Consider the following 21342-nt stretch of genomic DNA (forward strand, 5'->3'; position numbering starts at 1 on the left):
AGCTCGTATAATAAGAAGGTAGTCTACTCCCTACTTTGTTCAAGTAGTGGTAGGCAAAGAAAAAAAAGCAAAAAATAGTAATAAACCATCGATGGAATCCATATAAATTCAAACATTTTTTATTTTTTTAAATTATAACAGAAGAACTGTCTCAAAATATGTTTCGAAATGATGAAATAGCAGTTTACTTGATTATTTTAAAATTTGAAACAGTAGAATTATCGCACCTGTACTATAAAAATAATGGAAAAACGAAAAATGTTTGGAAAGGTTATATCGAAGCAGTGTCGTTCCCGTTCCCGATCCAAGGAGCGTATGCATGGGATAGCTGAAAACATATCCGATTAGATTATCTCATTCGAAATTATTCTGTTCCGGCATCGCGGGACGTGGTAGGGGAATGGGGGGTATGCCCGACACCCTAAGGAGAAGTATTGTTTTGTGAGATCTGCGGGCACATATTGATATGTTTCCTCCACAGAATCATTGTCTAGTTTATTTGCCATGAGATATAAAGAATATCAGAACATTTAAACGGTAATTTTCTCAAGTAATAGTCAATTTAAAAAACTGCCAGAAAAATGAAGCTCATCAACCAGTGCGGGTGAAACCGGCACCCCATGGGGGTAACACCGGTACCCTATGGGGTAAGACCGTCATCTCAATTTCTCAATATATATACTTGGAAACAGATGACCCAGTTTGAATGTGACAGTCGGCAAATAGAAGGTATTCTAATTCTAAATGTCGCTGTCGAATATGCTTCGAATCGTTCAACCGATTCCGGAGATATGATCGGAACAAGTTCCGATGAACATGGAATATGGAGAAGAAATCACCAAACCACACCACAATTCAATTACAAGTTTAATGGAATCTAGTACCACATTGGTCAGCCGGTGGTCAGTTTTTCTTCTTACTTGAATCAATATCCGTCATACGACGCTTTTACTCACACTAGGATTCGACTTGAAATCACAGAGAAGAATGAGTTCATGACTGTAGGTAAATTTTTTCAGGTTCTTGTGATTATGATGGCAATAAAACTAATTAAATTATGTTTAGTTGTAATTATTTTATTATTTTCGTTAAGACCATATAGCCATTATTTTTCGTTCAATGATGGAGTTCATTTAATTTTATCGAACAGCTTAAACCCAACATTAAATTTACATCAGTAGTTCAATTCATAAAAAACAACTTAAGAACAAAAGATGCACATCATATCGAAATCCGTGTAGCATGTCTCATGAATCCATTTCCATTTCTTTCAGCAAGCTCGAAAGCTAGCTTCCGTACGTCAATATTCGTGATGCCATAAAATCGGTTTTCTAGGTCAAGTAGGTGCTGCATGATCTCCGCTCCCTGCTCCACCGTAAATACGGTCTCTTTTGGTCCTAGTTTCGAGCTTATCACCTTCTCAGAAACGTTATCATGTAATGTAGACATGGGTATTCCAAAAAAGTCGTGGAAGCACATTTGATAGAAACTCCACTAGCAATAGCCTCTTTTGCAAGGATGAGGTTCTCCCTCGATTCGTTTTCCTTTGGTAGCTGCGAGGCATCTGAAATTGATGGAAAATATGTCTTAGAAACCTTCAACTAAACGCAAACCATGCCGGGATCCCCCACTCAAAGGGTGACGGACTTACCCCGACAGCATACATTTTTCAAGAAGACTATTTCTATTAACTTATTGCTTCAACTTACCTCAACTCGAATCCCAGTGATTGCTAACAATCCAGGGGACAAACTGTAGAGCAACGGAAAAGAATTTGAAACCGCGTTCAACAATAAAAGCTTAAACTTCACTGACGGAAAATTACATCCGGCTACATATCATCGGCACTCGCGTTTATTCTGATTTATATTTTGACAATTGACGGATCACGGTGGGTTCGATGTGATTGAAAACGTCTAAAATAATAAATACTAACATGTAGAGTATTCAAAAACGTAGTTAATCAGAGTTTTCTAGTAAAACTCAGGGGATGCCGGTCTTATCCTCAGTGGCGGGCTTACCCTCCCTTCCCCTATTTCAACTTTTGCGGAATTAAACAAAAACTGTTCGGTATGGAATCGATAGAAAATCACATAAATCCTTACATGCAGTGAAAAAGCGGTACACTATCGTGTTTACCGTCGGCTCGACATACGATTTTGTCACTTTTCATGATTTTTAGAATCGAGAAATATTGAAAAAACTTTAGAACATCGAACAAATTGAGGATTTTTTATTACCAACTTCGTTGTGTGTGTAACACATGCGCTCTCAGTGTGTACACACAGGAAATATCCATTACCTTCTACTCTACGTATATGATCATTAGTAGAATCTTGTATTGTAGTTCAGCATTAATATCCTTTTTTCTGGACTAGCCAAACAAATTGACCGTTGTAACAAAATTTTTTTTTATATTTTATTGAAAACCACGAATGGAGATATGTACGTTTCCAGATCTATATCCTTATCAATGATTGAGGTCTCTAGTATGCTCTACTTCTAAAATATTGAATTGAAATCAAAATGCCGTTCATTTTTAACATTTGAAACTTTTAAAAAAAAAGCTGAGCTGAAATCGTTACAGTTTGTCTAATTCCTATTTGATCTATGAAGCTATCCAAATGAAATACATAACAACAAAAATTTATCTGTAATCATCCAATTATGATACCCTATGGAAACCCTTAAACCGATGATATATCATCTTACACAAAATCATGCCTCAAACAAATCGCTCCAAAAGCGTCTATCAATTTCAATTTCATGATTCTCCTATACCACCGAGCACTCACCAACCATCCAACCTACCAACAGGTGGAATCCCCTCCCCCGTGGAGGAGCGCGCACCACTTTGGTGGATGCGCCGAAGGCACGGCACGCGGTATACCTCATGTGGCGGTAAATGGTTTTATTTCACTTTGCGCACCTTCTTTCTCCGCAGTTATTTGCGAAACCGTGCTACCGCTGGCTGGTAGGCTATAATACAGATTCCGTGGTCTTCGGCACCAGCCTCAAGTTCATTCCGTGTTTGGATTTTGCGCAAAACGGTCGTATTCAGAGAGAAAAAGCGCCGACGACTGATAGTACTTACCATACCCACAAAACATCGTCAAGTCGGTAATGTGAAATTTGCGTTGGCTTTTTGATTTGAGTCTTCACACTGTGTTTTGGTGCGGTTCAGTGTTCCGCGTGGAAAATAATAAAGGGCTTCCGAGGAATATTTTGATCTTCTGTGACTGACGTGTAAACAAAAATACAACGAAACGTTTTCGATGTGGAACTGAAAATATGTTCAAATGTTTTGCCGCGCGCGCATCAGGAAGTGATTCTGTACGGTTCAATGAGACGCTAGTAGAATATCGTGTTTTTTAATGTTCGTCAAGACCCTCAGTGACATAAAGTGGCAGACAGTGGCGGTTCAGTGGGTGGGATGTTCGTTATGAATTACTAGAGATCAGCATCCAATCAGTGAATGCAGTGCAACCGTTATCCTCCAATACAAATTCGATCGGGCTCTCCGAATAGCATACTTCCCGTCTCGAACTGGATTAGGGTGTACGACTTATCGACAACCGCTGTAAGCCTCCGGCATGCTGACAATCACGTTACATATGTGATATGTGAACGAGGTAGCTGCTTTTTGTGTATATGTGCACTATAATGAGGCGTCTGGTGTAGATTGATAGAGTAATTAAGGTAATCAGCTCCACTTTCTAGTGTTCTCGACTGGGAGCGAATTTGGATGAGATTTTCTTCTCTGCTTTGGTTTGTATGGAAATTGAAGTTCACTTGATTCATGATCCTTCATCGTGGAGTGGGGTCGAGCAATGAAGTCAGCACATGTCGTATTTGAGATTGTTTGGGATGCTAGCAATTGTTATTAAGTACAACTATCTCGCTAGTCAGAAAAATGAGAATTGATACACTTGATCGTGGTTGACCATTTCTTCCTAGGACCAAAGAACAAGAGATATCCAACCACACGTATGTTGTAATCATGTGGAGTAAAGTGAGGTGGAATTTCCTCTCGTAAAAGCACCATATATGAAACAAATCTTATTCGATGTTTATGTCCGTCGACGAACAAAATTGTTCATTAGTTAGGGATTTTTGTTAGGACGTATGAAACATTTTATTCTTTAACCATGTATTTTTGCTTATTATAAAAGTAACGGTAATTTTCGAAGCAATAAGCCTTAATTCGTTGATGAATTTTTCTAATTAGAAGTCCAATATTCCATCTGATCGAATTTAGATGACATCATAGAATCAATACCCATCGGTTTGACTATTCTCACCATTTCAACAATATGTTTGAACTGTCATGATTTCAAACTCATCTGCAAGTTGGAACAAATTTCGATACATTGCTAGTATGTTGTATGCTAGTACGCTGAATTGATAAGTGGCAAATTTTTGATATTACACAATTCATTGGGGAAAGTATGTTTACTTCCTCTATTTTGGCTTTTGACCACGAACAGTATATAAAAAATATGTATCATAGTTTCGACTAATTGCTGCGGAAAGTAACATCAATGAATGTTACGAGAAAATGAGATACTACGTCTATCGGAATGTTCTGTCCATTTTTAGAAACACCCAGATGAATAAATTTAGCATATGTAAATATTCTAGATATTCTAGATTCCACATGAGTGAAATGAGAAGAATTTTAATGACCCAGACATTTTATGTTGCCTAACGGCTTCAAATTATCACTTGCTTCTATCTTTGAATATTTTTTTGCAGTGAAATGGATATCAGAAAACCACTAATTGAAGAAACGAGAGATAAAGAAGCTGTGAACTGTATGTCATAACAATGTGATATGTAGTTTATAAGTTACAACCGATATATAATCAAATTGAAATGCTGTTGCTTGCCTAAGCCGATTCAATATCAGTCCTGGTGAGCGACATCGGATCACTAGCTAGGATACCTAAGACGGACATCCAGCTACTATCACCTGGTATAACGCCGGACGATAAATATGGGTATCCGGACGCTGATTCCAGTAGATTCTGTTTATGTTTAGAAATATCCGTAGTTGCGAAAGAAAAGTAGATGAGCTCACCATACTCCAGGCCAGTGATTTTCTACCGGTGGGGAATTCCCCCCGAGTGGGGAATTTGGTCATTAAAAGGGGGGAATTGTGAAAGGGAATATTGCACATTTACTTCGCTTTGTAAAAGCAAAAATTGACACAATCTGAAATGTAATATTTAATTGAACAACTTCGCAACTTCGCAAAGTCTTTCAATTTCGTCAGTGAATGACGATTGGAACATACGATGAAACAGTACAGAAGACCATAAAAAAGGAAATTGTACAGAATTTTTCAAGACTTTTTACAATAAGTTAAACTTTAAACCAATTGAAAAAAAACTTGAAAAAATACTTATATCAAAAAATAAGATTAGAACATGAAATGCCTTCCGACTAGTAGTGTTTCGGATCACTTTCATCGATCTACAAATGATGGATTCTTATCCCAAAATGCGAAATAAGCGTTACGAGTGTTGTTGTTTTTTGCGTAGTATTATAGGAATCTGGATTTCCTACAAAGCTGCTGATGGAAACAAAACACCGTAACAGAGTGGATATCGAAGATGACATGAGGTGTGCTTTTCAACAACGGTCTCAAGACATACGATTTTGGCGGATATAATTCAGGCGCAGGTGCCATACTGACTTGCCAAACTTTATATACCTTTTTTATAATCAGATACAAGTATAAAATCAAATTTGTTGCTTGAAACCCGTTTGTATTCTTTTAATATATTACTTATATGCTACAGACTTTCTTACAAAATTCTGATAAGGGAACACTGGGATAAAATCTCGAAAAGGGGGGAATGGAGCAAAAACGGTTGAAAGGTTGTCTGAACCACAGAGAAGTTCTAGTTTGTGCCTCGGTTATCCACACCGCCATTAGACTGATTTCATGCCAACTCGTCTTAGGAGTTGGCAGCACCATCTCAGATAGCAGTGAAACGTTGTGAGTATAAACACATGGGTATTTTAAGCAACTTTGCACACTTGAAATATTCAAAAAAGTATTAGACTACTTTTTTGAAAGGGGCAAAATGTTTTCTTGATTATTTACGAAAAAATATAACTCAAAAACTATAATACCTACAAAATTCTGATCAAAGTATAAAATGTAGGAAATTATTCAAATTTTCGTAGAAATACAATTTTTTTATTTCGTTGAAAAGAAATTATTTTCAAAATTAAAATTCCCTTTTTTCATATACATATTTTTTTTTAATTCTCAAAAAATTATATGAATAGCCCTTACAATTTCCAACAAGTCGTCCATATATCAGAAGATGGGCACTTTTACAGGGAAAAAGTTTATCTAACAACAACTTTTTCAGGATTTCTTTGAAAAAAATACAACTAATCCTAAGTTTTTTTTTAAAGTCAAGATAGCGGTATGGTGTATTCGACAAAGTTTTAGATCTCATTAAAATATGGACTTTTTCTTGGAAGACATTAACTTTCTATCTTTCACAGTTTCTAGAATAAAAGGCATTTTTGTATAGATACTCCTGAAAAAAAATGTGTTACTTGTAACATTTTTCTGTGTAAATTCTCGCGTTTAACATGTTTCTAAATATAAAAATTTTAGTAGAGTATCGCGATCACTTATACATAAAATGTTACGAATTAAACATTATTAGTAATGTTTCAAAGAAAATGAGTGGGTTATATCTATGATATTACCGCAAGGTTGACGTGGGACTACCTTAGGTTAGAAATCATTTGTTTGTATTGATTACATTTTTGATTGAATGGAACAATTTCCGAATTCAATTGGATTCAATATATTTGCGTTGTGAGAAAAAATTTGAACAAATGCAATGTCTCTAGTGTCTGCACGATCTTACCAGGTACCTAAGTTTAGAAGACCGTGTTAGGGTAACGCATTCTAGTCTGCACAATGTATTTTCAATGCCGATTTCCCCAGACACCTTGGTTTAGAACAAAAATACTTCCGACCTGCATGAACTTGCAATCCCAATTTTCCTAGACACCTTGGTTTTGAAGCCTGTGTTGAGGAAACATAGTTTAGTCGGAACAAATTGCCCTCGACTTGCATGTATTAGCAATGCCAATTTTCCCTCGCTCCATTGATTTGAAGTGTGTGGTAAGGAAACACATTTCAGTCGGAACAAAAATGCCCCCGATTGCATGAATTCGCAATGCAAATTTTCCCAAGCTCCTTGGATTTGAAGTCTGTGTTAAGGAAACACATTTCAGTTGGAACAAAAATACCCCCGACTTGCATGTATTTGCAATGCCAACTTCCCCACGCTCCTTGGATTTGAAGTCTGTGTTAGGGAAACACATTTCGGAGGGAACAAAAACTCCCCCTACTTTCATGTATTTGCATTTCCGATTTCCCCAAGGCTGCTTGGTTTTGAAGTCTGTGTTGAGGAAACCGTAAAACGGGCCAATCAAAACGAGGCAGTAAGGGCGTTTAGATAACGCTTAACATTTTACAGTTATTCAATTATTTACCTAATGGAAAATAACACTTTATTAATTGCGATAGAAGCGTAGAAATATTCCCTATCAATTGATGCAAACATCTTTCCGATTCAGTAGAAAATGTTCGAGTTATAAGCATTCGAAATCTTGCATTTTTTACTGCATGTTCAGTGTTTATGTTTTCATTTTACCCCCCATATATTCCGGTTAGACGTAGTCCCACGTCAAAAACTTGAAAAAGTTGTTCCGGTGAAAGTGTCAATCTTCCGATGTATGGGTATGTGAGAAATATATTTTTTCAGTATTTTTAAAAACATAATTTCGAGAAAAATGAATTTTAATTTTCAAAATATTTTTTTTTTATCTTCGCTTATTTTTTCGTCGGCCTATTTCCGCCACTTCAGTGCCAATCACCGACATCAGGGAGGCGACTCCACCTGTTCCTACCTATCAGACTCAACAACACATGAGCCGGGCTAACTTCTTTTACTTCCCCTCCGAAGGAAGACGTAACCAGAGATTTTTCGCCTCAGAAAATCCCAACGATGCCAGCTGGGATTGATCCCAGGCCGATCGTATTGTGAGGCTGTTACGCTAACCACACAAGCACTGGCGCCGTCTTCAAAATATTTTTTTCAATGCTTTTTTTCACCAATTTGTGAGATATTTTTTAATAAAAACCTAAATAATTTCATATATTTCATTCTTTAACCAACATTTTGCAAATCTTATAGCTTTTTAATTAAGATATTTCGAAAAAAAGTTGAAAAAAATTCAAAATTTCAAAAAAAATCTCATACAAAAACTATCAGACTTACAAAATCTCCATACAAAAATGTCTTATATTCCAAACATTATAAAAGATAAAAAGTTGACATCTCCGACGAAAGTTCATATTAAAATAAGATCTAAACCTTTGTCGAATACACTATTTTGACAAAATTAAGATTAGTTGTAATTTTTTCAAAGAAAACATGAAAAAGTTGTTGTTGGAAGAAACTTTTTCCCTGTCATTCATAAAGATTGCGTCTTCTATCGCCTAGTGCTTATGATCGCCTCACGCACATCCTTCAGCATCGCAGCATCTTACCGACCCGCATTTCGTTTAGAGATGAAAGCCGGCTCAGCCGGTTCTGCTAAACAAGTCTTCTTGAACAATTGAGTTTTTAAAAATATCTCCTGTTATCTGTATGTTGGAATTTTCCAGTTCCATAATCCATAATTCATTTTTGAGTGGAAAATTTAGATTATTGAAATAATTGTACTGATGAGGTTTGTGAATTAACAGAGAAGCAATATTAGGTATGTACGAAATAGTAAATTCATTTTTGAGTGGAAAATTTAGATTATTGAAATAATTGTACTGATGAGGTAAAACGGACAGTTGCCAGTGGGAGTGAGATGCACTGTGAAAAGTCTGTTAAATCTATTCCTAAGGAATGCCCTGCGTCTAAAAATGGAAATCAAATCGCCAAATGTGGACTGTTTAGAAGCCGACCGGAACCAAAAGCAAAATAGTTGAGGGTCTGTCCATTTATACTGCTGAAATGCATGATATCATTTCTAGGTGGATTAATTCGATTTTTTCATCATTTTACGGACATTCGTGATGAGTTCAGACCTTGGTTGAATAAAATTATTCCTCTACGCTTCATATATAACAAACCTGTCCATATTCCCCCCACTATATGTCCATATTATCCGCATCGAAAAAAAAGTTGTACTTTTCAGTCTGTCTGTTTTAATTTCAGTAAAAAACATTGAAAAACACTTTTTCGTTAAATATTTGACCAATTAGGTAGAAAAACAGTATATTGAATTGCAAGAAACTGCATCAAAGTTTTGGGAAACATGAGTTTCCAAACATATAATTGCAGTTCTTCTTAACATGTGCGTTTTACCTCCACCTCCCCTATACCCAATGAAATAGGGCATAATAGGCAAAACAAAGTGCCCACCTCATCATTTCTTGAATTTCTTCCATTTATTTGGTTCAAATTAAAGCAAGCACAGTAAACACTTCTTTTTGATATCTTTCCTTATCTTGTTGATATATTATTTTTTTTATATTCTTCTATAGTTTCATTTATGAAATATAGAAAGGATTTACTCTAGGTCATACGGAATCAATCAAATTATTTTTTCATGTGCATTATGCATGATGAAAAATTCTTACAATTTTTTCCCCATACACATCTGTTGAATGTTTTCTCGATCAAATGAACAAACGTTTTCGTGACTCAGGTTTTGCCTTTTTACGTTTTTGGCCGAACTATAATATCACCCAAGAAAGATTACCCTTCTGCAGAAATCATTTATTACCGTTTTCTCTCAAAATTCGAACACTTAAGCTTGGATGGTCATTAAATAGTGTCTCATTACTCGAAATAGTACCCACCCAGATCTCCGGCGGTAATGAGCGCACTCTGGTGATGAATAAAAAAAAAGTTATAGTACATAGTAACAAACGTCAGATGCCAAAAACTCAAAATCCGTGATTCTTTTTTTAAATTGAGTTTTGTTGTTTTTGAAATCTCAAAAATTTTTCATGTGCGTCTTTTGAAAAATCAGCAAAAATCGAATAGTGAGCCAATTGTAAATATTAAAGCTGATTTGAATCAATAAATTGATGTTCTTCAACGAATTCGAGTAAGTGTATCGAGATTTTAATCACAAATTTCATAGATTTCATTCCAAAGTGAAAATTTGGTATGCGGGTAATTTGGCACCCCAATGTAAACATAGTGTTGATGATACACTATGCTAAGTATTGCATGCCCATGTAGCAAAATAAAATTTCGCCCAATTTGGGGATAAAAACCCACCCGGTCTGACCCGGACCCGGTTAGAAATAAATCGAGATGAAATTTGTTCTCTTTTTCTTGAAAAAAATAGTTTTTTTGTTCCTCTTTGTTTTGTAAAATTGCATGCTTTTTCGTCAAAGTTGAGTTAATTTACGTAAGATAGTGTACTTCACTTCTATTTTGTATGAAAATGTCAAAAAATACATTTTTCAGTGATTTCAGGACGATTCTTTTAATTTGAAAAAATAAAAAAATAGGGTGCCAAATTTATATCCAGACATCTCGCGTATTCGAATTTGAGTTGTTTCACTTATATGCTCAAAGCTCCGAGCCAAATCAATATATTTGAAATCGGTTCGCGGGGAAATGTCCGCAATAGAACCCTTCATAAGCTGACGTAATATGAAGAAATTCCGAGCATTGGCCAAGAGCAAATTCCAAAAAAAACAAAATAATGTTACGAATTTGTACCAGTTCCTCTAGAGGCTTGTTTTCATCTGGGTACAATAAAATTGATTTACAAATGTATATTCATGGTGAAGCACTGAAAATATGTTTTATCACATTTGTCTCAAATACAGAACATCATTTTTGGCGACTCATATCCGACTCATAATTCCGAACAGCGAAAATTCATTTTTTTAAATCATAACTTTTGACCTACCGAACCGATTCAGACGATCGATATATATCAAATCAAAGCCAATTAGCTTGTCTTTTTTGAAAAAATGTGATGGATTTGGAAGTTGTTTTCGTACTTATTGATTGTATTTGTTTTTTATAGTTTACATGATTTCGGGATCAAGGGCGCTGTATTTTTTATATTTTTTTCTTGAAAGCTGAGGTTTTTTTTACATAACATATTCAAAAATCAGAGATATGTTTTTTTTTTTGTTTTTGAGTCATAATTTTCCATTTATCCATTGTTTTGGTTGAGGTAGTTTATTGGACAGAATATAGGAACATGAAAAATCCTTCAATTTTATTGCATGCCTAATTTTTTTCCATAGAAGACCTGTCGATTGGCTCTGATTTCATATGGCGATCATCTCAATCGGTCCAATAGTTCAAAAGTTATGAATTTTTAAAAAAAGTCGATTTTGGAAAAGGGGAAAATTTTATTTTTTGAACCAACTAACTTTGAAAAATTATAAATCAAAAACGATAGAAATCACTTACAGGTCGGACTCGATTATATATAATCGCACTTCTACTTTCAACGTTAATTTTCGAATCCAATACATAATCAAATCACAAAAAAGCTATTTTTCTATTAATGTTTGACATCCATACATCAATGAAAAAATTGTTTTCTTGAGATTCCTCAGCTTACCTCAGCTTACAAGAAACCTGTGTACCGTTTTGTCACAAATTCCGATCACTTAAGCTAAAGCTTTATTGGCCACTAGCTGACCCGGCAAACTTCGTCCCGCCCAAAATTTGTTTTTTGTTATCAATACCTTCAAACATTCACGTTTTCTTACTAAGCGCAAGTTCATGAGTCCAATCGCAGATTTGATTGATTGATCTTCTAATCGACCCCGTTGAATTTACCTTTTACTATAAAATTCCTAGTACTTCTACCAAAACTCATCATTATAATATCAGATTATTCTCAGACACAATTCTCGTTAAATATTTTTCAACCACTTACAAATAACATGTTACTCCGTTACATGGAATAAATGTTTGATACAGAAAACATGATAGAATCAAGACAGACCCTTCCTCTCTTCTATCCTTAGAGAGGGGGGAGAAGTGTCGAACCACCTTAGAAATGTTTCTTCCCCATAAAACCTCCACATGTCAAATTTAGTTCCGTTTGCTTGATTAGTTCTTGAATTATCCGGAAATGTATGCTCCATTTGTATGTTTCTATTTACCATAGAAACATTTTATGTCCCCTAAAACCTTTTACCTTAAACCTTAAACCTTAAACCTATTAGTTTTCAAGTTATGCAGAAATTTGTCTTTCATTTGTATAGCAGCTCCCCCTTAGAGAGAGGGGTGAAGTGTCTAACCACCGTGAAAACACTAAGACCTCCATATACCTAATTTGTTTTCGTTTGCTTGATTAATTCTCGAGTAATGCAGAAATTTGTGTTTCATTTGTATGACAGACACCACACTTGTTGAGGCCTTGATCACTCGACCCAATGGCGATCTATAAACGACTTCCAGGTCCGGAGTCTTTGGGAATCATCATACATCATTCCAAACAAAACCTGACTAAAAAAATCAATTTTACTCTCGTTGGTTGGCGCCTGCGACAACAATAAAAGCAATGCTTACAAACATTTGTTATCAAATTGTCTATTTATATTGTTGCTCCATAATTAAATTATCCTTGTAACCCAATTTGTGAACTATTGCTGTATTTGCCTGAAAATATTGTGTTCAAACATTTTCTGTTCGGAATTTGAATCATGCGTCGAAATTTGATTCGAATTCCGAACACTACTTAAATGCTAGTTTTAAAACTCATTTGTTCATCCATAAATAGTAGATTCTTACCTTTTCTAGCACTTGCCATGGAAACAGCAAACAAAATAGATAAAACATCTACAAGAACTGAAAAATTCACGATGCTTGTTTTTTACGGAATTTACCAACTCAAACATTTTATCACTGGTTTTGACAGTTATATTTTTTACAAACGCTTAGTATTATAAATTATAGGCAGTATTGATACCTGTAAATAATCATAAAATGAAGCCTATAACCCAAAGAATATCAGGGTTTTGATTATTATTTTTTTTATAACATTACAGTTCAATAAATTTACATTTAAAAGTAAAGTGTTCAGAATTTGAATCATACGTTAAAACTTGATTCATATTCCGTGCACTGCTTCAATACTAATTTTAATGAAGATTTCCGCATAAAATATTGTTGTTGTATTTATTGTTGATTCTAACCTTTTCTAGCACTTAACTTGAAAACAGCAAACAAAATAGTCGAAACATCTACAAAAACTGAAAAATGAGTGATGCTAGTTTTTTATGCAATTTATCGCATTTAACGCATTTATTTTATCATTGGTTTTGACTGTCACTCCCTTACAAGTATTAATTATTGGGTTGGGGAAAAATAAATGTCGTATCGAGATGAAGAATAGAAGGTGGGAAGATTCACGGGTTTTGGTTGTGTTGAACTTTGATTGTGTTAGTAGCCAGGAAGATAGTAAGTTCACATACCAGTCAATTACTCAAATGGTACAAAATTGAATGTGTCAACGAATAACGTTGAAAGAGGATATACAGAAGCTAATTACAGATTTCCAAATCATATTTTTCGCATTATGAAAAAAAACAGAACATATCACGAACTAAAATATTTAATATTTTCTTCGATCTCAGAAATAGTATTCTAATGTCTACTATGTTTGGATTCTAGAGCAACTTCATGGAAGTTTGACTTTTGTCAGCAATTGTAATTACTTTTTTCACAATTAGGGTGCTGAAAACTTCAGTCGTCTAAAACTAAGACGCAAGCGGAAAACTTTTCGTCTCAATCTAAGTCATACGGAGTCAACTAAATTTCTTTTCAAGTTCATTTTACATGAGAAAACTTGTAACCTTTTTTCCCATGCACTGTCAAATGTTTATCCGTGAAAGGAACAAAAGATTGTGTGATTCTGACTTTGCAACGAAAGCGGCCGAAAAAATTCGTGTAGTTTATGGATCCGATACTGTAACGATTCGCACAGCACAGCGTTGGTTTGATCGATTTGAATGAAGTTGCCTTCTAAATGGCAACAAGTTTGCGAACAACACGCCGCATATTTGACTTAAATTGGATAATTTCAAGTATGTTAAATAAAGCGTCAAGTTTCGATCAGAAATACGACATTTCTTTTCCCCAACCCAATATTATAAATTATAGCCTGTGTCGATACATGTGATTGAGTTTAAAATGAAGCCTATACTCCAAAGAATGTCAGGGTTTTCATTATTCAATTATTTAAGACATAAGAGAGTTATGTTAAGAGTATGAAACAAAACGGTGCTTAGTGACCTTAGATTTCTGCTACATGCAGTTGAGAGACGAAGGCATCGAAAATTCAAGAAACTTTTATTGTAAACTATTGGCCGGTTTTAATAGTTATACCTAACTGCAATGATTTGAAGTGTTTTCCTCCCATTCAATCGTTGATTTTTTTGGATTCTTTTTGACAACCAATTTGAATCTACCCGTATTGTCCAGGTTCTACCTAAAGAAACAAAAATCAATTTGTATTGAAGAAACAAACAGTGAAAAAAATCCACTTCGAAAATCGATGTTTTCGATAAGTTTTCATATGAAGGCTTGACCTGGTGGATTTTTAACGTGATCGATTTGATTCAAATGGTAACGGGTAACGGGGTTACGCACCGGGATGTCACTAGGAAGTATAGTATCAGCAAGGTAGCAGCGGATGGGAACATTTCTCTGACACTAAAATCGTTGGAATTAGTAGTGGGTCGCCCTGGCAAAACAAACGCAAACGGATGCGAGAACGGACACCAAGATCATGCGCGTGAAGTCAAGAAGAACCCGAAGGTAATTGTCCGCGAGATTCAGGTCGAGGGATTTTTCGTCAAAGGTGAAAAATTTTTTAATTCTATTCACAATATTTAAAAGAATCCTCGAAGGACGTTGTTTTCAAGATCACGGTATGATATTACGTAACTGAATTGGTAGTTTGTTCACCTCGTAGAGTTCATTTGCACTAACGTAATCCGAAGCATTTGCATTAATGATTAATTACCGGTGAAAATAATGCAAATTCCTTGTGTCGATGGTATCTTGGCGCTAACGAAATCGTAACATCTATCACTGATCTGTGTGAACGGTGTGGGATAGAAAAATTATCTTAGAGCAGCATTCAAATCTTCTCAAGCCATTGACCATATAAAACCCGCCTTATTCAATCCCAAACAATGTTTGAATGATGCAAAAATAATACACGGGTCGAAACGAAATAGAAAACAAATGTTCTCACTATCGCTTTGCTCTCACTTTCAGCCATGTTTCCGTCGGAAAACATGAATGTTCGAAAAAAAAAACCGGCGTGACACGAAACGGCGTTTGCTTATGGGCTAATGAACATTATTACATCTCGCAGTTCGCAGAATATGATTTCTTTCGTCGCTGGCAAAACTCCTTCCTTTAGTGGTGGGCGCCGATTTCACCGAAGCGGTGACGACCTTGATCTCGATCTTGATTTCCACCGCCAAAAAAACGCTTAGTTTGTATACGAAGGAAGACTGTCTCATCACACTTTCTAAACAATTCCCTAGCAATTGTTTCTCGTTCGTTCGCTGGGGGGACATTACGGCAACTCCAGAAACAAAGCAGATGCAGAGTCTTTTGGGACGGTTCTCTGTGTTGTTCGAGAGCATGCATAATCGACCAATTAAAATTATGAGCGTCAATCAATGCTTCGAGCAGACACTTTGACGACAGTGACGCCCGTTGAAAGTAACGAATTAATTTAATCTAGCCGAAATAGCCAGATTATCGTAGCTTCAGATGTGAACACTTGATTCTCTTTTCTGCGTCATTTGTGTTAATATTTTTATTTTTCATCAAACGAAAGTTTGCGCTCGATTGCCCGCCATTAGATCCGCGCTGCGTTGTCGCTATAAACGGCCTCGGCAAGGTTTTTCGCGGATAAAAAACATGGGAGAGATTCGGGGATATTTGCTGTGAAAATTTTCGTTTATCGTACGTAGCGCAACAAACCGCTGTTTCGTTGTTGTAAATCAAACAATTTAGGTTAGCGATGCAGACACATGAGTTCCCTTACGCTTCGTTTCTGTTTCGTTGGATCTGTGCTCTGATATTAATACATGGTGGTGAGACTGCAATATCATTAAACGTTTCAGTGTACGTAAACGCAGATCGTTTTGTTCCGATTGTTGTTGTGTTTTTGTTTCGTCCAACAACTGTTATTAAGGTAAAGATGAGAAAAATGTCCCAACTAGTGAAGATATTCATTCAATAAATCAACCCAAATGCTCTTAAATAGTTCTTCTCTCAGAATCATAAATATCATAGAAAATATTGATATTTTTTTAACGATATTCCCTCACAAATTGAGGAACTCTAAATAGAAATATTTGCTTTTTAGAAGCCAATAACGCCATCCTTATTTATCAACCGTCCTGCTTTAACGCATTACCACCAAACGATTAATCATTGTTCCCTTCTCGAAACGAAATTAAGACATTGTTCCAAATCAAAAATAACCGTGTTATTATTTAGAACAGTGATTAGCCCAACCATATTCTCATGACAGTCTCATGAAACAGTACAAGTATACATTTGAATGTTTCTTTTTTTTTGCTGTATTATAGTAACTTTCAGTCTTTTTTGCTGGTTTTTCACTCAGACCACTGCTTTTCTTTCATTCCGAAAAGAAGAATTTCGGGAGAGAGAACTGAACGCGTGACCTTTAGCGAAAGAGCTACAGACGTCAACCATTACATCAGATCGCCTTCGCATATAAATGTTTTTTGTTTTTGCTTGATTTAAAAAAAATATGTTATTTTCCATTTATCTTACACCATATTTCGTAATTTCTTATCTCTAATTTTAAATTGCTAGGTGTCAACTAAGAGTTTCCCTCAAAGTTCAAGTTTCAAGTTTCCATACAGGGTTTTCCATTTCGGGCTTCCGAAATTATACAGCCCTGCGCTGACAACCGTTTGACATAGCTGTCAACCAAAGCGTCATATCGTTAGTTGAATGTCTGCCATTTTACAATATGGATCGTTTTAGCATCGCACAACGTGTTAATTTTGTTAAATTATACTATCAAAATGATGAAAAACCGGCAAATGTTTTTCGAAATTCGAGGGACGCATAATTTCGCGTTTTAGTGATGCCAATTGGCCGTCCAGATCATGCGATTTGAACCCGCTAGACTTTTTTTTGTGGGGTTATGCGAAAGACCGTGTCTATGCCAACTCTCCGCAAACTCTTGAACATTTGAAAGACAACATTCGTGAAGTTATGACCAAGATACCGCCACATATGTGCTGAAAAGTCATCGAAAATTACCTGTTCCGGATCGAGGTGTGCGAGGAAGCCCTAGGTGGACATTTGAATGATGTTGTATTTCACATATAATGGCATAAATCAACCTTTAATTTGAAAATAAATAAATAAATAATAAAAGTTTTATCGAAATTCGAATTCTAATTGTGTTTTATTTCAATTTACTTTCGGAATTTAAAGTTGGAAAACCCTGTACTTTGAGAGGTAAAAAGCTAGTACAAGGCTCAATAATCTTTTAGCAGCTCTTAAAAATCATTCTCAAAAATTCTCAATCACAAAATTTTTTTTATCTCAATATTTGCCGAATCATTATGCCACCATAACCAGAATTCGAAAACGACTGACTCGAAAGATATCCTGTGGTTTGAGAACAATGAATGTACTTAGCTTCGAGATCAATTGCGAAAGTATATTCAGGGAACTCAGACTTTTTTCAAATGCCAGCAATTTGTTTGAATACGTATAAGAATATTACATATTGCATTGAGATTCATGTTCTGTCATTGTGAAACAAAAATCTGCATAGATTTCAAGTGGAATAAACAAACTTCTAAAATGAAAATTTACTATCCCGTATTGAATATCTATTTTACATAACACATTAATGTGCTTTTCGGTAATGGTGACAAGTATTGAACAAAACCTGTATCGGATAGTATTTTTTTATTATAACTAGCTGACCCGGCAAACTTCATCCCGCCAAAAATTTGTTTTTTGTTATCAATACCTTTAAACATTCACGTTTTCTTACTATGAGCAAGTTCATGTGTCCAATCGCAGAACTGTTCATTGATTGATCTTCTAATCGACCCCGTTGAAATTACCTATTACTATGAAATTCCTAGTATTTCTAATAAAACTCATCATTAGGGGCTGTCCACATACCACGTGGACAGAAAAAGCACGATTTTAGACTCCCCCTCCCCCTCCGTGGACAAGCGTGGTCATTTTCATACCCCTACCCCCCTTTGTCCACTTGGACATTTTTCCTTTTTTAATAATTAAGGAAAGAACTGAATTGCGCCTGAATTTCATTTAAGTTTATTTTATTTCATATTTTACTAGCTGTACCCTGCTGTACCAGCTTTGCTGTGGCTCATTGTTGTTGTACGGTAGAGAAATGAGTAGCATGACAAAGCACATGTTTCATTTATTTTTGAAATACTTTTGAGTAAACAAGATTTTTTTGTTTTTCCATTATCAGCGAAGATATGCAGGCTATCTAGTTTGCCAACACGGAAACTCGTAATGTAAAGTTGACCAGGTGAGAAACAATCCGCATCTGAATATAAACTACACAACTTCAAAGATTGATCTTGAGCTTTACTAATTATGATTGCAAACGCCAATCGAATAAAAATAAGTGGGTTTAGAATTATTTTCAAATACAATTTTAGTTCAGAATTTTTTCAACACTTACAATGAAATGTGTTGATATCACATATAATACATATATACAATAATGTTAATTTGAGTTCTAAGCTTCATTTCAGAAGTGTACTTATTCCATCTGGAAATCGAGTGTAAAATTAACTTTTTTTTTTGGATTATGCATATTTCATGACATAACGATCGCATAGCAAATCGACGGGCAGTTTTGAAATGTTCTATACAAGACCCAGTTATTGCTTATTGCTCGGAGCGAAAAATGTTACATTGGGCGTTTTGACTGCTCGCGATTGCACATTGGTCTTATTACGTTGCACGACAAGAATTTGAAACTAACTACTAAACGACAATCCAAATATCAGCATTTTGTTCTAAAGACAAATTATCATTGTTATCACTCGTTGAGTTGCACTGAAATGGATAACACCACCCGAAAGACACAAAAACTCAAAACGACCGAAGTACGACTTTGTGTTGCTTTGACTGCTTTGTTACATCGGACGTTTCGGGCGTCGGAGGAAAGTGGCGTTTGAAGTAATAGCCGGGTGCTCAAAATCCTTCAACTTTAATCTCAAATCACGGAACAACAATTACGATTGGTTTTTCAGAGTTATTCTTGACTGTTAGTGGTGAAAGTAGCGATAAAGATCGATAGCTTTTAATGCAATTCGCGGAATAATGTTCGGGTCTTCTCGAGTTGACGAAAATGTTATATTGGAGTTTACGTGAGTTTTTTTTTCAGAATATGGATTTCAGTGAAGAAGTCCAATGATTTAGTAAAAATATATGAATTACTCTCAGGCAACTTAATCAGATTATTGATAATTACGGAGTACTCAGGTTGCTTGAATACGGAACAGTTTTTATTTAACTTAGAATGTATTGGTAATTATTTATGAAAAAATATTTATTCTTCGTGTCCACGTGGACATAGTCTATACCCCTTCCCCCCTCTCCATGGACAAGCGTGAACATTTTGATACCCCCTACCCCCCCTTAAGTTGTCCACGTGGTATGTGGACAGCCCCTTATAATATCAGATTATTTTCAGACACAATTCTAGTTCAAGATTTTTCAACCACTTGCAAATAACATGTTTCTCTGTTACATGGAATAAATGTTTTATACAAAAAATATGATAGAATAAAAACAGCCCTAAATCGTTAAATTTTTTCCTCGTGTTCTGCTATTATCAACACATCCGGGGTTCTTTTTTTTTTTGGTGTAGATAGAAGAAGATATAGGAGTGCGTTTCATCACATTAAAATTCATTTCCAGTTTCGAACAAAGATCAATTTCGCCAGCGCAAACATCAAATGGACTAACAGCACTATGTAATTGTAGAATATATGGCAATTTAATTTTCCGAATTTTCCCTTTTTCCTCCTGAGTTTTCCGAAAATGTTTAATTGTCATGTTTGGTTTGAATATTTTTGGTTGAAATATATTAGGCTGTCAAAACAGTCCTGCGGTATTTCCGCGAGGTGTCGTTGTAAGCGCGTAGTTCTAGTTGTATTCATTGTATCGAGTCATACTATAGCTTGTTGGAAAGGTATTTTTGCTATAATTTCGCTATAATATTGTTCTTGACAGTGTTTTGTTTGGTTAAGTCGTTCGTGAGTTATAGTGTCGAAAAAATGGAGCAAAATAAAGAGAAAATCCGACATATTTTACAGTACTACTATGACAAAGGCAAAAATGTATCTCAAGCTGCCAATAAAATTTGTGCAGTTTATGGACCCGATGCAGTTTCCATTTCCACCGCACAACGATGGTTTCAACGTTTTCGTTATGGTGTAGAGGTCGTCGAAGATGCGTCACGCTCCGGAAGGGAAAATCGCTGAATTAGCCGAGAAAGACCGGTATAGTAGCAGCCGTAGCATCGGCCAAGAGCTGGGGATAAGTCATCAAACCGTTATTAACCATTTGAAGAAGCTTGGATTCACAAAGAAACTCGATGTATGGGTGCCACACACGTTGACGCAAAAAAACATCTTTGACCGTATCGACGCATGTGAATCGCTGCTGAATCGCAACAAAATCGACCCGTTTCTGAAGCGGATGGTGACTGGCGATGAAAAGTGGGTCACTTACGACAACGTGAAGCGCAAACGGTCGTGGTCGAAGCCCGCTGAAGCGGCTCAGACGGTGGCCAAGCCCTCATTAACGGCCAGGAAGGTTCTGCTGTGTGTTTGGTGGGATTGTCAAGGAATAATCTATTATGAGCTGCTTCCCTAAGGCCAAACGCTCAATTCGGACCTGTACTGCCAACAACTGGACCGCTTGAAGGTAGCACTCATGAAGAAGAGGCCATCTTCGATAAACAGAGGCCGCATTGTCTTCCATCAGGACAACGCCAGGCCACACACTTCTTTGGTGACGGCCCAGAAGCTCCGGGAGCTGGGATGAGAGGTTCTTTTGCATCCGCCGTATAGTCCGGACCTTGCACCAAGTGACTACCACCTGTTTTTGTCCATGGCGAACGAGCTAGGTAGTCAGAAGTTAGCCACAAAAGAGGCCTGTGAAAATTGGCTATCCGAGTTTTTTGCCAATAAGGAAGCGAGCTTCTATAATAGGGGTATTATGAAGTTGGCATCTCGTT

General features: G+C 36.0%; 1 protein-coding gene across 2 annotated transcripts in view; it reads left to right on the forward strand.

Annotated features, from left to right (window-relative positions):
* Positions 1-2986: 2986 nt before the first annotated feature.
* The window catches only part of LOC129777694 (uncharacterized), a 64455-nt gene continuing 46099 nt past the window's right edge, over positions 2987-21342 (forward strand). The window contains exon 1 of one of the 2 annotated variants that reach the window (XM_055784126.1): positions 2987-3120. The gene's annotated coding sequence lies outside the window, so the exon portion shown is untranslated. The remainder of the gene's footprint in view (positions 3121-21342) is intronic. The other variant, XM_055784128.1, reaches the window with a different exon arrangement.

This window comes from Toxorhynchites rutilus, chromosome 3 (genome assembly GCF_029784135.1).
Source record: "Toxorhynchites rutilus septentrionalis strain SRP chromosome 3, ASM2978413v1, whole genome shotgun sequence".
NCBI classification, from domain to species: domain Eukaryota; kingdom Metazoa; phylum Arthropoda; class Insecta; order Diptera; family Culicidae; genus Toxorhynchites; species Toxorhynchites rutilus.